At 37.6% G+C, this 24,133-nt stretch overlaps 1 protein-coding gene and 1 pseudogene across 6 annotated transcripts in view; one reads left to right on the top strand and one right to left on the bottom strand.

Annotated features, from left to right (window-relative positions):
• FOXP2 (forkhead box P2) overlaps window positions 1-24,133 on the top strand; it is a 632,418-nt gene that overhangs the window by 276,379 nt on the left and 331,906 nt on the right. The gene's annotated exons all lie outside the window — the stretch shown is intronic.
• Window positions 7,803-8,220, bottom strand: LOC136170962 (small ribosomal subunit protein eS26 pseudogene; annotated as a pseudogene).

Below are 24,133 nucleotides of genomic sequence, written 5' to 3'. Positions count from 1 at the left end.
GTGATTTTGTTGTAATGACTGCAGCATTTAGTTTTGTGAAATTTGTTCTCATAACAGAAATAAGAAATTTTATTTGAGGATGCAAAAATAAATGTTTCTCATATCAATGCATTGAAGTTTGGTGCTAGTGTTTCTGGTCTGCAAGGCATACATTTATTTTAATAAGTGACCAGTTAACTCACGTGGCTGTCCATGTTGTTAATGAAGGAGAGGTCATGGGTTTCATCCTGGTGCAGGCCAGCAAACTTCTCTTTGTTATGTGGCATGGGATATGCCCCTCACCCCAGCCAGCTGGCTGGCAAATGTGTGCAGTTGGTGACAAGGAGAACTGGGTGAGACTGTGTAGATGGATTGGTGCAAATTCATCACCATAGCTAGGAAAATAACCCTGAGTGAATGTCTCCCTAATGGACAACACATGGTTGTTTATATTCAATTGAACTGTAGATATATAGTTTGTCATTAGTCTTACTTACAGAAAATCTTACTTTTGTTTAATAGGTAAAATACATCCCTGCTTTAGTTCTTTTGGATTAAAATTTTAAACTATATTTTACAGATATTTCACATTTCGTTTTCACATAATCTTCTCTTACATGTAAAATTTAGTAGCTTTTTAGGACATTTGAGTTTTGCAACAGTCTTGTTTAGCTTTTTAAGACCATAGGCAAAAATCACATGAGCATTGATTTTGATAAGACTAAGTCAGTCTGTGATGAATATTAATGGTGAAAAAAAGTTAAATCAAGCACATAATATTTGGCTACTATCATTCAGACATCTCTTCCTCTGCATTTATTAATATGATTTGGATAAAAGAGTAAATTCAGTACTATCTTGGTTTTTGGAAATCTGGGTGCTTTAACCGGCACAAATTAAATTAAGGTATTTACTACTTTCAAAAAGGGTGCTTAATAATGTTGAGTAAGCTTTCAAACTCAGTTTACTTCAGCATAGACTAATTGCTCTCATCTAATCATGCTGTATCATGTAATTAATATGAACATAGCTAGGATTCACTTCTATTTTTTTTCTTTTTGCAGGCTGTCGTACAAAACAGCATTACACGTGTTTAAAAAATACAGTTTAACAAACCAAATCTAACTTTTCCTTTAAAAACATTATATATTTCATTTGGCTATCTCAGACATTTCATAAGAGGTGATCTTAGTAAAATTAGATCCATTCTTTTTTAAAAATGATAAGTTTAATTTAATACAGCCAAAACCTATTTTATTATTTCAGCCTAATTAATTGTATATCAAAAAAGAAAAAGTAGATTGCAGAATATACACAGTGATTTTCTGTTAGGCTCAAAATGACTCGAGTTTTGATTCTAATACAAAATGTGAAATATAAATTTCATTATTTATATTTCACTGGGTACCACTGAGTGACCAAATCATACAGACTTTTATACCACATTTATATTTGGTCTATACCACATTTATATACTCACCGAGTACCACTGTTGGTAAGGATGTCTGAGAGCCCTGGAATATATAATTAGCTGGGCTTTTCAGAAATTAAAGCTCTGCAGTTTTCATTGTATAATTTTTTACATTGAAATGACTTCTGTGTTTAGAGAATATTAATCTCTTTAGATCTCTAAAAGACTATTGTCAGACTGGGTCTGACAATAGCCCTTTACTGAGTTTTTAAGTTGTTTCAATCTAATTTTTACAATAGGCTGTAGCACAGTACAGTTGATAGCAACTATTTGTGTACATTTCCTGTTTTTAATGTAGTATCAGAATGTCCCTATGTAAAGTGATTGGTACTTCTCATACCTTATTTTGAAAAAAAAAAAAAAAGTTCTGTATTTGTATTCCATGGTTATTTGATATAACACACACACAAAATGAATATATTTAATTTCTCTCTCTTTCTCTCTCTTCCTCTGTGTGTGTGTGAATTTAAAAATGTGCTACTAATCATTTTCCCCCAAATTCCTATTTTTATGAGTTTTAGGGTTTTTACAGTCAGTATGAATTCTTCTGTCAGAGTGCAGACCGACTGACAATACAATCATTTAAAAATCTAATTACTTTCACCTGTTTAAATAAGTGAAATTCATGCTGGAAAACGTGTGCAAACTGCCACGGGAAGTAGTTGAACTCCCACTCAAGGAAAGTTTTGCAGACATCTTTTTTTTTTTTTTTTTTTGTCCCTTGAGGTGTTTATGTCCTTTTAAAAGTCTGTATGGATTTGGTCTATAGCCACAGATTTGTGACTAAATGACTGTGTGATCGAAGCTACTAAACAGTAATAAGGCTTGGTAATAGCTGTTTGAGGTTTATTTCAAAAGCTTCATGTCTAATCTCATTAGTATACCTATGGGTACAAATGTTGTTTTTCCCTTGTGTGTTCTAAACATAAAGGAAATAATAGATCATAATTAATGTACTAAAAAGGCACATTTTGCCTCTGTTTTTATTTTACAATGCATAGTTAGTTCACCTAAACCTAACAAATATGAATGTGTTTTCTCTTCCTTTTTAATTTTATTTTTAACTAAAAAGCTGCACTGATATTATACAGAAAGAGAAGATGAATGTTTGTCACTGAACCCCACTGGATTTAAATAAATAAAAACAAAGAATAATTCTCTAATAGTCTGGCAACACATCTGAAGCTCAGTCTGTTGTTTGTTTGGGAAGGTGAATGGAATATGTGTTATGCAATTTCTCAGCAGCAATCATTACACATTTTCAGTTGATAGACTTTTAAGCTGTCACATCCTTATTTTCTTTTCCTGGCAACAATTATTGCGTCATGAAATGAAGATAATTGTAATTTTGTTTTGTCTTGGATGCCATTTATAAGATGTGCTATACATATTATTACCTCTCATTCCTATTAGATTATTTTTTTAGTAAAATTAGAGTTTAGTTGATTCAGGGTATTACACTACTGCTTTTAAAGCATTATTAGCATTTTGTTAAGATTGGATATTAAAGAATGCAAATGACCAGGTCCGTTATTAGAATAGGGAAACAAATTCCACTTAACTATTTGATTTTTTTCCCTCTCTTCGAATATGTAGAGCATGTACTTTGTGCACAGGCTAACTTGTGTGTATATGTTCTACATCATATCAAACAAATACTTATAGATAATAGGAATAACAAGTATAGCTCAGGAGTTTTAAACTCATATGCCTTTAGGAGCCAAGCAAAGCCCACCAATGAATAAAATGAACTTTTCTTAATTAGGAAGTGATGGAGGAAGACAAAACTGGAGATTATAGGCCACTTCTAAAGGTATACAAATTCAATTGTTTAAAAATACCCTGTGTACTGTCATTATCAAGGAAAACACTTTGACTGACTGCATTTGGCCTTCAGGACACCAGTCTGAGACTTTGAAACCTCCCAGCTATTTTATACATCATCAGCTGGGGATTATCCTGTCATGGAGGAATCATAGTTGGGGCCCCTCCAATCTGATGCCCTTGCTTCCAGGAGGATATTAGGATTTGTCAGTGTAAGAATTAATCAGTTACTAAATATTCAAAATGAATATTTGTTACTAAATAACAAAATGAATCTTAAAATTAATGCTTTAGAATAGACACTACAGTTACATTTCTGCAACTTCATAGATCTTTACATCCCTGAAAGTCATTTCTGCTGAGTTCTGAGTGCACAAACTTCCATCCCTACAGCAGACATACCTCTCTACTATTCTTTGATTCTCACTGATGTCCTAACACTACTTTGTAATTGTGTCAATTAATGCAGTTAATATATTAGTAATAATATAACCCTATGGTTCTCAGGCTAGCATTTCCTTTCTAAAGTTATAGAACATCATCCCCTTCTAGTGAAGATAAGGGTATCTATGTAAGATAACTACACAAGCACTGTACTCAGATTGGCAATTATATGAATACATACCTGGAGAACTACGGATGGAGGTTCGTAACATTGTATAGGAAACGGTTATCAAAACCGTCCCCAAGAAAAAAGAAATACAAAAAGGCAAAATGGTTGTCTGAGGAGGCCTTACAAATAACTGAGAAAAGAAGAGAAGTGAAAGGCAAAGGAGGAAAGGAAAGATATACCCATTTGAATGGAGAGTTTCAAAGAATAACAAGGAGAGATAAGAAAGTCATCCTAAGTGACGAATGCACAGAAACAGAGGAAAACAATGGAATGGAAAGACTAGAGATCACTTCAAGAAGATTAGAGATACCAAGAAAAAATTTCATGCAACGATAGGCACAATAAAGGACAGAAAAGGCATGAACCTAACAAAAGCATAAGGTGTTAAGAAGAGGAGGCAAGAATACACAGAAGAACTATACAGAAAATATCTTCATGACCCAGATAGCCGCAATGGTGTGATCACTCACCTAGAGACAGATATCTTAGAATGAGAAGTCAAGTGGGCCTTAGGAAACACTATGAACAGAACTAGTGGAGGTGATGAAACTCCAGCTGAACTATTTCAAATCCTAAAAGATGTTGCTGTTAAAGTGTTGCACTTAATACACCAGCAAATTTGGGAAAGTGAGCAGTGGTCTCAGGACTGGAAAAGGTCAGTTTTCATTCCAATCCAAAAGAAGTGAAGTGAAGTGAAGTCGCTCGGTCATGTCCGACTCCTTGCAACCCCATGGACTGTAGCCTACCAGGCTCCTCTGTCCATGGAATTTTCCAGGGAAGAATACTGGAGTGAGTTGCCATTTCCTTCTCCAAAAGAAGGGCTATGCCAAAGAATGTTCAGACTGTTGCACAATTGCAGTCATTTCACATGCTATCAAAGTAATGCTCAACATTCTCCAAACTAGGCTTCCACAGCATGTGAACTGAGAACTTTGAGATGTTCAAGCTGGATTTACAAAAGGCAGAGGAACCAGATTGGAGTCAAATTGCCAACATCCATTGGATCATAGAAAAAGCAAGAGAATATCAGAAAAAAACATTTACTGCTTCTTCACTGGGGCTTCCCTGGTAGTACAACTAGTAAAGAATCTGTCTACAATGTAGGAGAGCCCAGTTAGATATCTAAGTTTGGAAGATCCTCAGGAGAATGGATAGGCTACCTACTCCAGAATACTTGAGTTTCCCTGCTGGCTCAGATGGTAAAGAATTCACCTGCAATGAGGGAGACCTGGGTTTGATCCCTGGGTTGGGAAGATCCCCTGGAGAAGGGAATGACTATCCACAGCAGTATTCTTGCCTGGAGAATTTTTTGAACAGAGGAGCTTGGCAGGCTACAGTCCACGGTGTCACAAAGAGTTGGACTTTCACTTTCATGTTTGCTGCTTCATTGACTATGCTAAAGCCTTTGGCTGTGTGGATCACACAAACTGTGGAAAATTCTTGAGGAGATAGGAATGCCAGACCACCTCACCTGCCTCCTGAGAAACATGTATGCAGGCCAAGAAGCAGCAGTTAGAACCAGTCATAGAACAACAGGCTTGTTCAAAATTGGGAAAGGAGCATGTCAAGATGGTATATTGTCACGCTGCTTATTTAACTTATATGCAGTGTACATCATGCAAAATGCGGGTTGGAGGAAGCACAAGTTGGGATCAAGACTGCCGGGAAAAATATCAGTAACCTCAGTTAGGCAGATGACACCACCCTTATGGCAGAAATTAAAGAGGAACTAAAGAGCCTCTTGATGAAGGTGGAGGAGGAGAGTAAAAAAAATGGCTTAAAAGTCAACATTTGAAAAACGAAGATCATGGCATCTGGTCCTATTACTTCATGGCAAATAGATGGGGAAATAATGAAAACAGGGACAGACTTAATTTTCTTAGGCTCCAGAATCATGGCAGATGGTGACTGCAGCCATGAAATTAAGACACTTGCTCCTTGCAGAAGAAAAGCTATGACAAACCTAGACAGTGGATTCATTACTTTGCTGACAAAGGTCCATATAGTCAAAGCTATGATTTTTCCAGTCGTGTATGGATGTGAGAGTTGGACTATAAAGAAAGCTGAGTGCCAAAGAATTGATACTTGTGAATTGTGGTATTGAAGAAGACTCTTGAGAGTCCCTTGGACTGCAAGGAGATCCAACCAGGCAATCCTAAAGGAAATCAGTTCTTGGAATATTCATTGGAAGGACTGATGCTTAAGCTGAAACTCCATTACTATGGCCACCTGATGTGAAGAGCTGACTCATTAGAAAAGTCCCTGATGCTGGGGTAGATTGAAGGCAGGAGGAGAAGGGGACAACAAAGTGGGCATCACCGACCCAATGGACATGAGTTTGAGTAGGTTCCAGATGATGGTGAAGGATAGGGAGGCCTGGAGTACTGTAGTCCATGTGGTTGCATAGTTATGACTGAGTGACTGAACAACAAGAACAGCCTGTGTTTTATATGTGCAGTTTTATACATAAGTAGTGGAAATTAGGTTTTTTTGGATCTTGCTTTGTACATTGAAAAATATCTGATTTTCTTTAAAAATTACCCATCACACTGAAATTAGTGAAATAGACACATGTGTTTGGGTCTAAGGGCAAGTTCTATTCCAGTTTTTATAACTATTAGTAAAACATCTGTCTGATTTTAAAAACTAAAAGTCATGCTAATTATTTTCTTTAATTTTTAATTATTATTTTTAGTAGCAATTATACCTTCACTAGTCTAAAATGATTTTTGAAACCTGTTTTATTTACAGTATAAATTTCTAATTGAACTAAATTATACATATCACTCCATGGCATATATATAACTTGAAAAAAAGTTCAAGATTGAGTATTTCATATAGATCACAGAGAACACAAACTAAGGATGCCATTTTAAAATCTGATATATATGTATATATATATTAATTTAAACCAAACACATTTCTCCATACTTAAAATTCATTGTGTGAAAGAGAGTATCATTTTGAGAATATAATTATATATTGTTTATGATTACCATGAAGAATAGCATTAAAACCATTTTTTTTCCACAGAACAATATGTTCTTTAATCAAAACTTCCAAGCTACTAGTTTAGCTTAAGGAAAAAAAAAAATCATATAACCTAACCAGCAAAGTCCTTAGCAAACTATTTACATATTAATTTTTCTAATATACGTGTACATTTGACCCTTGATCAAAGCATTGGTTAGGGGCACCATCTCTTCAAAAATCTTTACATAATTAATTTTAGAGTGAGCCTTTTGTATCTGTCTGTATTTTTACACTTGAGGATTCAACCAACTGTGGATTCTATAGTATGTATTTGCTGAAAACAAAACAACCCCCGCCCCTGCAGTTAAACCCACGTTGTTAAAGAGTCAACTGTGTATTCCTAGCTGGGAACCTCCAATTTCTGAATTCTGGAACAAATGAACCGTTGTCACACAGATTACAGCCTTTTCCCAGACTTTTTGCAAACTCCCCTCTTATGGGACTTCCACAAATTTCTATGAACGCCTGGCATTCAGGGCATTGTCACCCGGTAGAGCAACGTACCACTGAAAGATGAAGGCTGGGTGATTAGCTTAGCAGCACATCAAAGTAGGCAGGTAACTTGACAAGGTTAAGGACCTGAATACACATCCCCTTATGCTATTCAAGTTGTGGACTTTCATTAAAGTCTTCATGTTGCCACAAGAGGAATGCATGCACACCTTGGTCTGAGTGACTTCAGATGCACTCCTCACTCTGCTAGTTTCCTCCCCATTTTAAAGACACCAACTTAAGCCATTTGCCAGGCTGAATTAAGCAAACACAGATGCCCTAATTCCTCACCTCCACCCCTAAGCTTTGCAAACTGGGGAGACCAAAGACAGAAATAAGATGCACACAACCCCCACTCCATCTGGCAACATATATTCAACATGCTACATAAAGTATAATTTCCATTTTATTGTCTTTTCAGAGAAACCAATATTTCTTCAGTCTTTAAGGACTTGGATCCTTACATGGGCTTTGGTGGAGGACGTGGGGCAGCACCCGCAGGTCTAAATTGGGGTGGAGGTGTTTGGTCCTTCTGGGCTTCCCGAGAGCAATTCCTGACTACCTTGCTGTGAATGGCACAACTCACGCAGTAATGTAGTTTCACATACAGCTTGGGAAGAACATAGGCGTCGAAAACACTCGCTTCAGAAATGTCCCTGACGGCTGCGGCCTCTACAATGTTCCCAATGAAGAACTTCTTAATGGCCTTATCCTTGGGCACACATCGGGCACAGTTGGTGCAGCGAATAGGCTGCACGTGGCCGCGGCCCTTTTTGGCCCGACCGTTGTTCCTTCTTTTCTTGGTCATCTTGGAAGCGCGAAGGTGAGAGAGAGCTAAAACAATTTTAATAGCCAATGATGTAGGCCCAGTTTTGGAGGCCACAGTCATCATCATCAGAACCTTCACCATGTGTGTTTTTGAGGAGGGGTGGCAGAACAGTGGGTGTAAACCCCTGTACTGTTTTGGACAGATCTTTAGTCTCTAACGAGACTTATAAAGAGGATTGAGAAGACTTGCTGGAAAGGCCAGCATAGTGGCTATTGAACAGTCAAATTCATGGAATCAACAGTGATGCCTTCGTCAGCCACTGCTATATCATAGCATTGTACCAAAATAAATTAGGTACTGATAAACAGAACTCTGATATCATTGCTGACTAGACTGCTCTGATAAACATTCCAGTTACCTACTGCTGTGTCACAGACCACCCCGAAACTTAGTAGCTTAAAATAATAGTCATTTATTTTGCTTACACACATCAACAGTTTCGGTAGGGCTTAACTGCAAAGTTTGTCTCTATTCTGTGTAGCTTCAATTGGGGCTGCTTGACCTAAGCTGCAGGACAGCCCCTTCAGATGGCTCACTCACAAGACTGATAAGTTGGTTCTGATCTCTGGATCTGAATTCAGCCAGGGCTGTCAACTGAGTGCTTTGGTTCCTCTTAATGTGGGTTGCATGGGCTTTCTCACAGCTTAGCAACAGGAGTTCCATAGAATAGCCCAGGGTGGAAACTCTAAGGCTTTGATGTAGCCTTGGAAGTCCAAGAACATTGCTTCTATCTCCCTCTGTTTGTCCAGCAAGTCAGTAAGGCCAGGTAATTTTTTCTGAGGAAGATAATTAAATTCATCTCACAGTGTCAGGAGTAGCCAAGAATTTGTTGCCATTTTTAATCTACCATAGCAGAAAGAGTGAATTGCAGCATTGATGCTTCTTGCCCAAGTAGAGGGGACATTCATATGCTGAGAGTCCTGCTGAATCCACTGGAGGAAGCTTCCTGACTGTAAATACCACCACTTGTGACACCAACCTCTGACATACAGGTAGCATGTACTATAGCCAGACAGTACACTAAGTGCTTTACAGACATTTTAAAAATTACATTTTCACAACAGTAATTGTAGGTGCATGATGGTAGTATCTGAAGCACAAAGAGGTTAAGTCACTAAAGCTCATAACTAGTAAGTGGTAAACCTGAGGCTCAAATGCAGATTGTCTTCATGCCACACTTCATACTCTTAACCACTGTGGGATATAATCTCATGTGAGATGGCTCATCTGTTTCCCTCTTTTGACAAGTAGGCTATCAAAATGCTACTTCGTCTGTTTCACTGAAAAGCCACCCATGATATGAGTTAAGTGAATATACCAGTCTGATAACTAAGAATTTTCTCTAAAATAATCATCTTTTGAAAGCATGAGAGAACTCGAAGTTCTGTAAATATGGAGCTCTGTGTCAGTCAAGAGCAGGCACAGCTTCCAAATGGAAAACAAATCCACTATGTCTTGAAGAAAAAGGTCTCAGGATGCTGGGGACTTGTGGTGGGGGCTGATGGAGGATGCTTGTCAGCAGGAAAGACAGAACATATCTGAACCATAACTGGGAAGTGCTGAGGTTGGACTTAGAACTTTCACAAGACTCAGGCCTGAAGACTGAAGCAGGAATACAAACCAAAAAACAGTGAGGTGAGAAGTTCTGTTCTGTTAACTTTAACTTTGACCCTTCTCCTTTCCTAATCCCTGCCTCTTGGGAAGCAACTTATCCCCATCCAGGACTTCCGTCCTTACCTGGTCTGGAATCGGTGATTTTTAGGCCATCCAGATGCTGCAGTTTGTAGACTGAACGTTTCTGTGGCACCGATGGCTGAAATCAGCACTTGCATTTTCTTGTTTTCCCCTTCTGCTATAAAAGTAAGCTGGTCTGACTTGGACATTTCTAAAGAAAGGACACAAAGGCCCTACTAAATGGCTTGACTCTGCATATAGTGTCTCTCTTTAATTACTGCCAAGATAGCCAAAAATAAACAATAAACCATTATAATAGTTTCTTTTTCTTAAATTTTTTTTTCAGTAGGTTTTGTCATACATTGATATGAATCAGCCATTAGTTACACGTATTCCCCATCCCGATCCCCCCTCCCACCTCCCTCTCCACCCAATTCCTCTGGGTCTTCCCAGTGCACCAGACCCGAGCACTTGACTCATGCATCCCACCTGGGCTAGTGATCAGTTTCACCATAGATAATATACATGCTGTTCTTTTGAAACATCCCACCCTCACCTTCTCCCACAGAGTTCAAAAGTCTGTTCTGTACTTCTGTGTCTCTTTTTCTGTTTTTCATATAGGGTTATTGTTACCATCTTTCTAAATTCCATATATATGTGTTAGTATGCTGTAATGTTCTTTATCTTTCTGGCTTACTTCATTCTGTATAATGGGCTCCAGTTTCATCCATCTCACTAGAGCTGATTCAAATGAATTCTTTTTAACGGCTGAGTAATATTCCATGGTGTATATGTACCACAGCTTCCTTATCCATTCGTCTGCTGATGGGCATCTAGGTGGCTTCCATGTCCTGGCTATTATAAACAGTGCTGCGATGAACATTGGGGTGCACGTGTCGCTTTCAGATCTGGTTTCCTCAGTGTGTATGCCCAGGAGTGGTATTGCTGGGTCATATGGCTCTTCTCTTTCCACTTTTTTAAGGAATCTCCACACTGTTCTCCATAGTGGCTGTACTAGTTTGCATTCCCACCAACAGTGTAAGAGGGTTCCCTTTTCTCCACACCCTCTCCAGCATTTATTGCTTGTAGACTTTTGGATAGCAGCCATCCTGACTGGCATGTCATGGTACATCATTGTGGTTTTGATTTGCATTTCTCTGATAATGAGTGATGTTGAGCATCTTTTCATGTGTTTGTTAGCCATCTGTATGTCTTCTTTGGAGAAATGTCTCTTTAGTTCTTTGGCCCATTTTTTGATTGGGTCATTTATTTTTCTGGAATTGAGCTTCAGGAGTTGCTTGTATATTTTTGAGATTAATCCTTTGTCTGTTTCTTCATTTGCTATTATTTTCTCCCAATCTGAGGGCTGTCTTTTCACCTTACTTATAGTTTCCTTTGTTGTGCAAAAGCTTTTAAGTTTCATTAGGTCCCATTTGTTTAGTTTTGCTTTTATTTCCAATATTCTGGGAGGTAGGTCATAGAGGATCCTGCTGTAATTTATGTCAGAGAGTGTTTTGCCTATGTTCTCCTCTAGGAGTTTTATAGTTTCTGGTCTTACATTTAGATCTTTAGTCCATTTTGAGTTTATTTTTGTGTATGGTGTTAGAAAGTGTTCTAGTTTCATTCTTTTACAAGTGGTTGACCAGTTTTCCCAGCACCACTTGTTAAAGAGGTTGTCTTTTTTCCATTGTATATCCTTGCCTCCTTTGTTGAAGATAAGGTGTCCATAGGTTCATGGATTTATCTCTGGGCTTTCTATTCTGTTCCATTGATCTATATTTCTGTCTTTGTGCCAGTACCATACTGTCTTGATGACTGTGGCTTTGTAGTAGAGTCTGAAGTTAGGCAGGTTGATTCCTCCCGTTCCATTCTTCTTTCTCAAGATTACTTTGGCTATTTGAGGTTTTTTGTATTTCCATACAAATCGTGAGATTATTTGTTCTAGTTCTGTGAAAAATACCGTTGGTAGCTTGATAGGGATTGCCTTGAATCTATAGATTGTTTTGGGTAGTATAGCCATTTTGACAGTATTGATTCTTCCAATCCATGAACACAGTATGTTTCTCCATCTGTTTGTGTCCTCTTTGATTTCTTTCGTCAGTGTTTTATAGTTTTCTATGTATAGGTCTTTCATTTCTTTAGGTAGATATACTTCTAAGTATTTTATTCTTTTTGTTGCAATGATGAATGGTATTGTTTCCTTAATTTCTCTTTCTGTTTTCTCATTGTTAGTGTGTAGGAATGCAAGGGATTTCTGTGTGTTAATTTTATATCCCGCAACTTTACTATATCCGTTGATTAGCTCTAGTAATTTTCTGGAAGAGTCTTTAGGGTTTTCTATGTAGAAGATCATGTCATCTGCAAACAGCGAGAGTTTCACTTCTTCTTTTCCTATCTGGATTCCTTTTACTTCTTTTTCTGCTCTGATTGTTGTGGCCAAAACTTCCAACACTATGTTGAATAGCAGTGGTGAGAGTGGGCATCCTTATCTTGTTTCTGATTTCAGAGGAAATGCTTTCAATTTTTCACCGTTGAGGGTGATGCTTGCTGTGGGTGTGTCATATATAGCTTTTATTATGTTGAGGTATATCCCTTCTATTTCTGCATTCTGGAGAGTTTTAATCATAAATGATTGTTGAATTTTGTCAAAGGCTTTCTCTGCATCTATTGAGATAATCATATGGTTTTTATCTTCCAATTTGTTAATGTGGTGTATTATGTTGATTGATTTGTGGATATTAAAGAATCCTTGCATTCCTGGGATAAAGTCCACTTGGTCATGGTGTATGATTTTTTTTAATATGTTGTTGGATTCTGTTTGCTAGAATTTTGTTAAGGATTTTTGCATCTATGTTCATCAGTGATATTGGCCTGTAGTGTTCTTTTTTTGTGGCATCTTTGTCTTGTTTTGGAGTTAGGGTGATGGTGGCCTCATAGAATGAGTTTGGAAGTTTACCTTCATCTGCAATTTTCTGGAAGAGTTTGAGTAAGATAGGTGTTAGCTCTTCTCTAAATTTTTGGTAGAATTCAGCTGTGAAGCCATCTGGTCCTGGGCTTTTGTTTGCTGGAAGATTTTTGATTACAGTTTCAATTTCCTTGCTTGTGATGGGTCTGTTAAGATCTTCTATTTCTTCCTGGTTCAGTTTTGGAAAGTTATACTTTTCTAAGAATTTGTCCATTTCATCCAAGTTGTCCATTTTATTGGCATAGAGCTGCTGGTAGTAGTCTCTTATGATCCTTTGTATTTCAGTGTTGTCTGTTGTGATCTCTCCATTTTCATTTCTAATTTTGTTAATTTGGTTCTTCTCTCTTTGTTTCTTAATGAGTCTTGCTAATGGTTTGTCAATTTTGTTTATTTTTTCAAAAAAACAGCTTTTAGCTTTGTTGATTTTTGCTATGGTCTCTTTAGTTTCATTTCCATTTATTTCTGCCCTAATTTTTAAGATTTCTTTCCTTCTGCTAACCCTGGGGTTCTTCATTTCTTCCTTCTCTAATTGCTTTAGGTGTAGAGTTAGGTTATTTATTTGGCTTTTTTCTTGTTCCTTGATGTAAGCCTGTAATGCTATGAACCTTCCCCTTAGCACTGCTTTTACAGTGTCCCATAGGTTTTGGGTTGTTGTGTATTCATTTTCATTCATTTCTATACATATTTTGATTTCTTTTTTGATTTCTTCTATGATTTGTTGGTTATTCAGAAGCGTGTTATTTAGCCTCCATATGTTTGAATTTTTAACAATTTTTTTCCTGTAATTGAGATCTAATCTTACTGCACTGTGGTCAGAAAAGATGACTGGAGTGATTTCAATTTTTTTGAATTTTCCAAGACCAGATTTATGGCCCAGGATGTGATCTATTCTGGAGAAGGTTCCGTGTGCACTTGAGAAAAAGGTGAAGTTGATTGTTTTGGGGTGAAATGTCCTATAGATATCAATTAGGTCTAGCTGGTCCATTGTGAAAAGGTTTGTGCTTCCTTGTTAATTTTCTGTTTAGTTGATCTATCCATAGTTGTGAGTGGGGTATTAAAGTCTCCCACTATTATTGTGTTACTATTAATTTCCTCTTTCAGACTCGTTAGCGTTTGCCGTACATATTGCGGTGCTCCTATGTTGGGTGCATATATATTTATAATTGTTATATCTTTTTCTTGGATTGATCCTTTGATCAATCCAAGGACACAAAGTGTCCTTCTTTGTCTCTTTTCACATCCTTTATTTGGAAGTCAATTTTATCTGATATGAGTATTGTGACTCCTGCTTTCTTTTGTTCTCCGTTTGCATGAAATATTTTTTTCCAGCCCTTCACTTTTAGTCTGTATGTGCCTCTTGTTTTGAGGTGGGTCTCTTGTAGACAGCATATATAGGGGTCTTGTTTTTGTAGCTAGTTCCGTCGCACTGCAGGGAGGGGCTGGCGCTGTTTTCTCCGTCTGCACTGCTCAGGATCCCGGCTGCTCTGTATGGAGCGCGCCCCACGCTGCTCGCGGTTCCAGCCCTCGGGTGATCCACAAAAGCGCGGAACACAAAGCTGCGCCTGCGTTTTGTCCCTACGCCCCCCGAGTGGCTCAGGCAGCCAGGCGCTTGACGGGCGCTCTCTCCCCGGGTGCGGCGCGTCTTCTGCCCTGCGCGATCCCAGCCTCAGTTTCCGCCCGCGCCAGTCGGGTGCGTGCGCCCTCTGCCCTCCGCGTCCCCAGCCCCAATCCCGGCCTGCGCTGGTCGGGTGCGTGTGCCCTATGTCTCTCTGCGACCCTCCCGGCGGATGTCGACCATCCAGAATCTCGGGAGGTCTTTTATTAGAAGGTGGAGGCCGGTTTGCAGTGTGGTAGGGGATGCGGTCCTTGGGGCAGAGCCTGCCCCTTTCCCCTCCCCCCTGCCTCCTGCCTCCGTCGGGGCTGGGCCGGTCCGCAGCCTGTGAGTTCTTCTCAGGACTTTCTCGGTCCCTTTGTTCTGCGAACAGCCGGCAGTGTGTTCCGGCCGGTTAATTTTCTCTCTTTCTTTTGCTGTCCCACAGTTCAAGTTGAAAACTCACAAAAGCTCCTTCCGATTGTCCTCAAGGCACTCAGGCCCGGACCCTGCCCCAAGCAACGCCGCCCACTCCTCTCCGTTCAGCCCCCACTTGCTGGTGGCGGATGCGGGCATACTTTTCTGCTGGGAGTTGCTTTTAGGCTCGTAATCTGTGGGTTTTATTTATTGTTTCCCTCCCAGTCAGGTTGCCCTCCGAGATTCAAACACTTCCCCCAGGCCCGCCAGTGCGAGGGTTTCCCGGTGTCTGGAAACGTCCTCTATTAAGACCCTTCCCAGGACGGATCTCCATCCTTAGCTGTTTTGTCTCACTTTTTATCTTTTATATTTTGTCCTACCTCCTTTTGAAGACAATGGGCTGCTTTTCTGGGTGCCTGATGACCTCAGCTAGCGATCAGAAATTGTTTTGTGAAGTTTGCTCTGCGTTCAGTTATTCTTTTGATGAATTTGTAGGAGAGAAAGTGGTCTCCCCGTCCTACTCCTCCGCCATCTTGGCTCCTCTGCAATAGTTTCTTTACTATATCAAAAACTTATTAGAACAGAGTTTTCCCCATGTGATGTTAGCATGTAGAAATTTTGTATCCTTTCGTTTAAACCCCTATCAGGTGATTTCCAAGACAGTGTCAGTTCAGTTCAGTTCAATTCAGTCACTCAGTCGTGTCCGACTCTTTGCAATCCCATGGACCAAGTCATGCCAGGCCTCCTGTTCATCACCAACTCCCAGAGTTTACCCAAACTCATGTCCATTGAGTCGGTGATGCCATCCAACCATCTCTTCCTCTGTCGTCCCCTTCTCCTCCTGCCCTCAGTCTTTCCCAGCATCAGGGTCTTTTCAAATGAGTCAGCTCTTTGCATCAGGTGGTCAAAGTATTGGAGTTTCAGCTTCAATATCAGTCCTTCCAATGAACACTCAGGACTGATCTCCTTTAGAATGGATTGGTTGGATCTCCTTGCAGTCCAAGGGACTCTCAAGGGTCTTCTCCAACACCACAGTTCAAAAGCATCAATTCTTTGGTGCTCAGCTTTCTTCACAGTTCAACTCTCACATCCATACATGACCACTGGAAAAACCATAGCTTTGACTAGATGGGCCTTTGTTGGAAAAGTAACGTCTCTGCTTTTTAATATGCTGTCTAGGTTGGTCATAACTTTCCTTCCAAGGAGTAAGCGTCTTTTAATATCATGGCTGCAATCACCATCTACAGTGATTTTGGAACCCCCCCAAAATAAAGTCAGTTACTGTTCCCACTGTTTCCCCATCTATTTGCCATGAAGTGATGGGACAGGATGCCATGATCTTAGTTTTCTGAATATTGAGCTTTAAGCCAACTTTTTCACTCTCCTCTTTCACTTTCATCAAGAGGCTCTTTAGTTCTTCTTCACTTTCTGCCATAAGGGTGGTGTCGTCTGCATATATGAGGGTAGAACACATTAAATTTTATTGTCTTTATTTTACTACACTGTTAATTGCTTATCTTCTGTTTCTAGATACCATTCATTAATTGTGTTTATGTTTGTCCTAAAATGATATTCAAAGTGTAAGACCCAAACGTCAGGTCTCTGTTCCGGAGAGGAGCTCCCGTGACTCAATAAGCCAGTCCAGCAGATGCAATATGCAAGAGGCTTTATTGTCGGTTTGCACAAGCCGGGCGACTCTAGTCTCCTTGGAGGCAAAGTCGCACCGTATAGCAGTGTAAGCTGACTTTTATAGGCAGAAGCCACATTGTTAGCACATCCAGTACAGTGAATGAGTAACATAAAAGTAACATAATGTGTATCATATGGGGTTATCTTATCTGTGAGTACAGGTGCTGGACGTCAGTTGGTTCCGGAAAACAGCAGGCTTGTTTGTGCATTTATTGGGAAACCTATAGACGTTCCGTTTACATTTCTCTATCCTTATTTTGCAAACGGAAAATTCTGCGCAAGTTGAAATTTTACACAGGCCAGGGAATTTCATGGTGTTTTTCAGATTCTTTCAAAAGCATTAGATTTCTCTGCTCATTTATATTAAAAATTCAAAGATGTGTCCTAATGGGAAACATTTTGGTTTGAAGTAGTTAGTATATGTAAAAATACATTGTGAGAATAGAGGATAATGTTTAATTGTTCAGATTAAACTCAGTTACACTAAATCTGTTAGTGATACAGAGTTATACTTTTTCAAAATTTGAAATATTAGGGGAAAAAAATGATATTGTCCTTTGCATTTTTCCTATGTTGTGCTTTAGACACTTGATTTTAGTTTTATGTTGGTCTCAGATAGTTTGTTTTCTACTTAGATATTTTTTAGTGCTTTGTACTCTTCCCAGTATGTGAATTTACTGACCCATCAGATGTATTCTCAATAGGTCATTGTATGATTCATTAAAATGTCCTTAGGCAGATAGAGATCACACAGGTATGAAGAGTACAATCCTTCTCTGAAGCGAAGGACTCATGCCCCAATGTCTTTAGGGGCAATTTGCTTGTCATGCAGTTGGCTTATGGCCAACAGAGATGAACAAATTAGTAGAATGTACCTGTGTTGGCCCTGTTCCTAGCCTCATTTATGTAATTGATGTCTAGTGGCCTCATTTTGGATCATTAGCATATCAACATAATGTCTGAGCCTGGAAAAGTGCTGCTTGTTGTCAGACATTAGCAGTTTAGCATAACACAGAAAGCAAGAGAACCTGACATTCTAACCAGATCAATGGCTAAAATCAAGATGGTATCATAGTGGGGCTCAAATTCAGTAATCTTAGAGTTCCTTTGTGTTTGAAATAGTTAGCTATTTAAAGATCTAACAAGTTTAGTTCTGTGTTAGACAGTTTTTCTATAATATAGAAGATAGACTTTCTTAATACTATTAATATAAATATGGGATTATTTTAAATATTTTTAAGTTCCTTCACATCTCATTAATTTCATTTTCATTATTCTTATGTTTACTCATTGTACATGTTTATTGGTACCTATGGCCAATGGTAATTTTGTTTTAAATAGGACAGATTTTTAAACCAAAGTAATAGCATATTTAGAAATGGTTTTAATTCTAGTGAAAGAATTTGGTGTGAATTAACTATGTTGCTTTGCTTGAGAAGAATCCTGGTTTGTTTTATAGCAATCTGAAATACAAGCTTGCAGTTCTCTATTTCGAGTTATTCACATGATATGTCTTTAATTTATCAGCTGTTTATTATGCAAAAGTATTAAATAGACACATTTATTTTTCATTAGTGCTTCTGATTTAAGGTAGGTGACACAGACAGTGATGTTGTAACATTTTTGTTGTTGTTTGGTCGCTACATGTCTGACTCTTTGTGAGCCCATGGACTGCAACACAACAGGCTCCTCTGTCTTCTACTTCCTCCTGGAGTTTGCTCAGATTCATGTCCACTGAGTCAGTAGTGCTAGCTAACTATCTCATCACTTACTGCCACCTTCTCCTTTTGCCTTCATAAAAATAGAATAAAAATATATAAAAATAATTTTTAGAAGTAAGACAGACATATGCAGACAAGTTATACTTGATATAAAGGGTATATATATTTTTTAGAAGTAGAAAAATAAACCCTGTGTGTTGTAGGGCTCTACTTTTTATGACCTACAACCTGACACTTAATTCTTCTCGTCAAATTATTCTATTAATTAAATGAAAATATTTAAAAATAATGTGATGTGATTAGTGCTTTTTTCTCCTTTGAGAGTAAATATTTTTCCATTTTTATTTTTTAACTCCACTGTCCCACAGTGTCTACTCTGGAATAAATACTAAGTAAATGTCTGACTACTAAATGAATGAATGAAATTCACACTTACTTTTTAAAAATGTACAAAATTCCTATATTTTTTATCAGATTACCAAAACAAAAATTTATCTATTGTCGAACATAGACAATACTGAAAAAATAAAAATCATTAGTGATATTCATTGTTAACATATTGGTATATCTTTAAACATGTTCTTCTCTATGAATCTATATATGTATAGTTTTTAAAAATCAAAAATATGGTGGTTCTCCAAATAATAACTTGCTTTTGTCACTTGATTATGAACATTTCCTAACTCATTAAATATCCTGCACATGATTTTCTTCTTGGTACCCAATAATAACTACCATTTATTGAGGTCTAACTAGATCCCAAAATGAATTCTCTACTATGTCCTATAAATACTGTAGGCCATTTATTCTCTGAAGTAGGCATTTTTTCTGTTTTAGTGATAAACAAATTGAGGCTCAGAGAGATTGGTTCTTATCAAGGTGATACAAGTACTAAGAAATAGGGTGAAAGTGAAGGCGTTATTTGCTCAGTTCTGTCTGACTCTTTGAGACCCCATAGATTGTAGCCTACCAGGTTCCTCTGTCCATGGGATCTTCCAGGCAAGAATATTGGGGTGGGTTATTTCCTTATGTGCAACACCAAAGCCCATACCTTTAATCAGCTCAGTGTATTACCACCAAAACCTAATGTAAACTTACTTATCTAGTATTTCATTTTGACTTTTAGATTGCCCATTCTTTTACTATTAAAAATTGCATTTAGTCTTGTCTAAGAATAGGAAGAGGAGAAAATATACTATAGTAAACAAGTTGAAACTTTTAGGGATGATGAGTGGTCATTATCTTGATTGTGCTGATAGTTTCAGAAGTGGATAAATCATCAAAATTCAACAAATTGTGAACTTATGTATGGTTCAGTAGGCATCAATTATACTTAAGCAAAGCTGTAAAGTGACCCCATGGACTATAGCCCATCAGGATCCTCTGTCCATGGGATTTTCAAGGAAAGAATACTGGAGTAGGTTGCCATTTCCTTTGCCAATATGTAAACCCATGCTTATTTCCTTGATAGAATTCTTAGAATTCTGAGTCTTCTGGAGGGCTCAGAAAGCATCCACATTTTTACTTTATATACACATGTGCCCCCAGAAATATCATATGAATGTACATTCTTCCATTAGTGTATGAACCCATATGTTAAAATAAGAATATAATAGCACTCACATATTGAACATTTATTGAGTATCATATATTCTACCAGATACTTTATCATCTCCTTTAATCTTAATGTCACCAATTTAGATAAGGGATGAAAAACAAATACTCAGAAGGATTAAACAGTTTTACCTTGTAATATAGCTAGTAAATAGTAGGTGAAAGATGTAAACTGTGAATGAGGGATATTATTCCCCAGGCAGCTGAACGGTATTGTTCTGTTCTCCTCTCTTACAAACGCAAAGTATTTACTTAATCTTTATATTTTTTAAAAATAACTGCTTGAAAAGCTTGGCCTAAGAATGAAGGTTAAGTCCCAAAGGACACACCATGGGGAGGATTCTTTCACAAGTGGGACCACTGTTTAAATTTTCATCCAAACTTGTGCACTGACGAATGTGAAAAGGAGCACCATCATTAATTTGACTGGGACAACAAGTGTACACAGAGCATTTCCTGGGCAAACTGGGAAAAGAGAAAAAGGTGGAAAGATGTGCATTTTAAAATAAATTTACCAAGCACTGACTGAGTATTACTCTATGCAGGCCTTCTTATTTTACTTCTCACAAGTGCCCTTGAGACATTTGTGATCAGTTTCCCCAGAAGAATACAGATGCTCTGAGAGATGAAGTGCTCAGGTAGCTTCTCACAGAATTATGACTGATGAACCAGTGTTAATGGGCAATTCTGTCCAATTTCAAAGCCCAAACTCACTCCACTGTTAGCTTTTATTCCTATGTATAAATAAAACAAGGTTATATGTTTTCAAAAATTGTCAACTTTTGAGTAACTGTTAGAGTTTTAAAGGAAAGGAATAGATTGCTAAATTGATCAATGTTTAAATTAATTGTGTAGATCTTGAACATCTTCTCCATACCCTTTCTTTTATATCTTATTTATAAGTAAATTTTATTTTTAATTCACATTCAAGAAATTATCTGTGTACATCTGTGTAATTAGACAGGCGTGGATTTATAGAATCAAGCTGTTCTCCAGTTGCAAAAGAAACTGGGTAACAGAACAGCATTTAATCCAGTGGCCCCCAAACACAGCCTGTAGACAAATGCCCATCCTGAGAAAGTGGATGTGACAAAAGCAAACAAACAAACAAACAGGAAGTCCAGAGGGAATGCGGTTTCAGTCTTTACTTCCTTACATGGAAAAAAAATAAAATCAACAATATAAAGTCTACTTCTATAGAAAAGTGTAAGTTGTTGAAATCAGAGCTCTGGGCACTCCAGTCAAAGTCAGTCCCCTTTTCTTTTAGAGGAAAAAAAAAAAAAGTGGGCCATCAAGATATTAGATTTCTTAGAGCACCAAAATAAGAATAAAATGTGTTGCTGTTGATCACTTATCTACTATATTGTGAGATGCTGGGTTAGGTGCTTTTCATACATTTGCTCTTTTATGCTTTGCAATATTTGCATAAGATAGCTACCCTTCTATCCATCACATTTGCAAAAATAAGAGAAGTTTAAGTAGCAAGTGCTTGGACTTTACATAGAAGAGCTCAAACTCAGAGCTGCAAAAGCCTTTTTCTTTCCCATTGCCTCATAGATGCTGAGTTATCGCCTCATCCACTGATCTTCCCATTTCCTCAGTTTCTTCATTTCATCTACATTTCCTTAGACTCAGGCAAAAATCAAATTAGTGATATAACTTTATTTTCATATTTCATAATCCTCAAGAGAATAATTAGTCTAGAAAACATAATTATACATAGTGCGTAGTCCTTTTTCATGCCAGGCAAATTTTAGTGGATGACAACAAATAATGTTAAATTTATAATTGCATGTTAAAATAATAATTGTTAAACATTTAGTAATTGTTAAACATTAACATTTAATGTTAAAATAGTAATTTATAAATTTAAGGTGATGGATTATTTATTTAAGCTTCATATGTCATACAAAGTTCTGATAAAATAAAAGTATTAAGACGGTCTCCTGGAGTTTGTTGTAATATTATTTAATTTGTTGACATATTCTTTAGCTCAATAAAGTAAAACTTCATTAATTCTTTCCTCAGGTATTCAAAGTAACGTGATATTTAAGGCAATTACCATTTTCTCAGTGTTCATCATTTTTGTACTTTAAACAAATCAAGAAAATACCTTAATAGTTATTGAATAACTCAGATTGCTTTGTTGTTCTGCTCTCCCTAGAGTGTTACCCCGTCTGTGTCTTCCCTGATGACAACCACTGTTTTCTCATTTCATCCAAAAGAAAAGGAGAAAAGTAGAAGTAGATGCATACCTTCTTTCTTTTAATAGCACAGCCAAGGTTCAGACCTTACTTACAAGGGCTACCTAGTTAGAAGCCTTAAAGGAATTAAAGTCATGGTTCTGGATAGCCATAAGACCACCTAAAAAATGTGGATTTTATTTCCATGAGAGAAAACTGAAGAACAGGTATTAGGAGACAGTTTATAATATCTGTGTTAGTTATTTAATCTCTGACTCTCGACTTCTTTATGTGTGAAATGGGGATAAGTGTACTTTCTTAATAGGGCTGTTGTGAGGAATAAATGGACAATATGTGTGAGAGCTTAGTGCTAGAGATAGATGTTAGACATCACCACTCTTTTAGAAAAAAGTAACGGAATTCTTGCCACTTTCCAGGAACTGTTCTGGACTCTAAGCATAAGATATTTGTCCATCCCTGGAAAACTAATACTCTCCTGAGAAGACATACTTATAAACAAATAATTGTAACCTGAAGTTAGTTACCTATAGGATAGAAACTTCAGTTAAAGAACCATGGAGATGAATACGAGTGGTATGGGAAAGTTAGAGGTTTCATAAAGGAGCTAACATTTAAGGTTGACCTTGAAAATTGAGTCAGAAATAGTTTATTTTCAGACTCATTACAGAGTGTGGCATATTTAGAAAATAGTCAAGAGGTTGATTATCACTGAATTGTAGAAGTTGGATGGATTGTGAGAGATGAACCTGAAGAGGTAAGGTATGGTTAAATTGTGAAGGGCCTCAGATATAATCCCCCTAAGTTTCGATATAACATAATATGACTTCTCTGAAGTCTCAATTTCCTCTGAATAGTGGGATGATAGTAGCACATGATCATTGTGAGGATTAAGTGATAATATAAAGTGTTCAGCATAGTTTTCAAATGCATATTAAGCTCCTAATAAGCTTTAGTTATTATTGTTATTATCATTATTATTTATTAGAAGAGGAGGAAGAACCAAGTTTAAGGTATCAATAGTTCTAAGGTTAGCTTGATTAGTATTCAAAAGAGTGACAGATGATGACAATACTTGGTATTTCTCACCATTAATGAGATATGGAATTCAAAGTGGATTAAAAAATAAGTATAGTATTAGAAATGTTGAGTTTGATATACCTTCAAGATATACAGGGAACATTAGGTGTGAAGAGTCAATTGAAAGTATTTATCTGGGATAAAGAGGAAAGGTCAGCTAGAAATAAAGAATTGCCAAATAATGGTAGCTCCCTCCTGGAAGAGGAGTGAGTACAGTCATTTTGAAGAGTCAATAGAAAATAGGTCCAAGGAAAATTTATAAAAGGTGACACTTTCTTCAACTAGCCTCCAAAGATCCACTTTAGCCATGTGTATTGGGGCATACTGTGCTGTTAGCATAAGAAGAACCAACTGACATTAGTTTTATTGGAAATATGCAGGCATATTCCCTGCCATATATACTAAGGTTGCATCTCCACAGTGCACCTGAAATCAGGACATATTCTTTCCCACTGACTACACAGTGGTTGAGGGCTCCCAGAGTTAAAGCTTTCTGGTGAAGGACGAGAGAGTCGCAGGATCTTGGATATTGTAATGATCTCCTAGAAACTTTCTTCACATCTATTCTTGCATCCTTTTGAAACAATCACCTCACTGAGGCCTTACTGATTAGTTTAAAAACAAAGATCTGATTCTGGCTTATAATCACTAAATGGTTTCCCATTATTCCAGGGATAAGGAAGAAAGCCCCTGCCTACCTCACTGTCATCTACTTACTTGCTTTTACACATCAACCAGATGGGCCTCTCTAATCAATGATCATATCATGCTGCTTCTGCCCAAGTTCTTCCCTTTGCATAGCACACTCCCACTTCTCTCTCCCACTACCTGGGTAGCCTCAACAATTCATCTTTCTGAGGTCAGCTCAAAACTCCCTTTCTCAAGAAAGCCTTCCCTGCCAGACCTGGTTGGGTTCTCTTGGTAGATGATCCCATGAGAT

Source organism: Muntiacus reevesi, chromosome 6 (genome assembly GCF_963930625.1).
Source record: "Muntiacus reevesi chromosome 6, mMunRee1.1, whole genome shotgun sequence".
NCBI lineage: Eukaryota > Metazoa > Chordata > Mammalia > Artiodactyla > Cervidae > Muntiacus > Muntiacus reevesi.
This window is presented reverse-complemented; position numbering and strand designations above follow the sequence as displayed.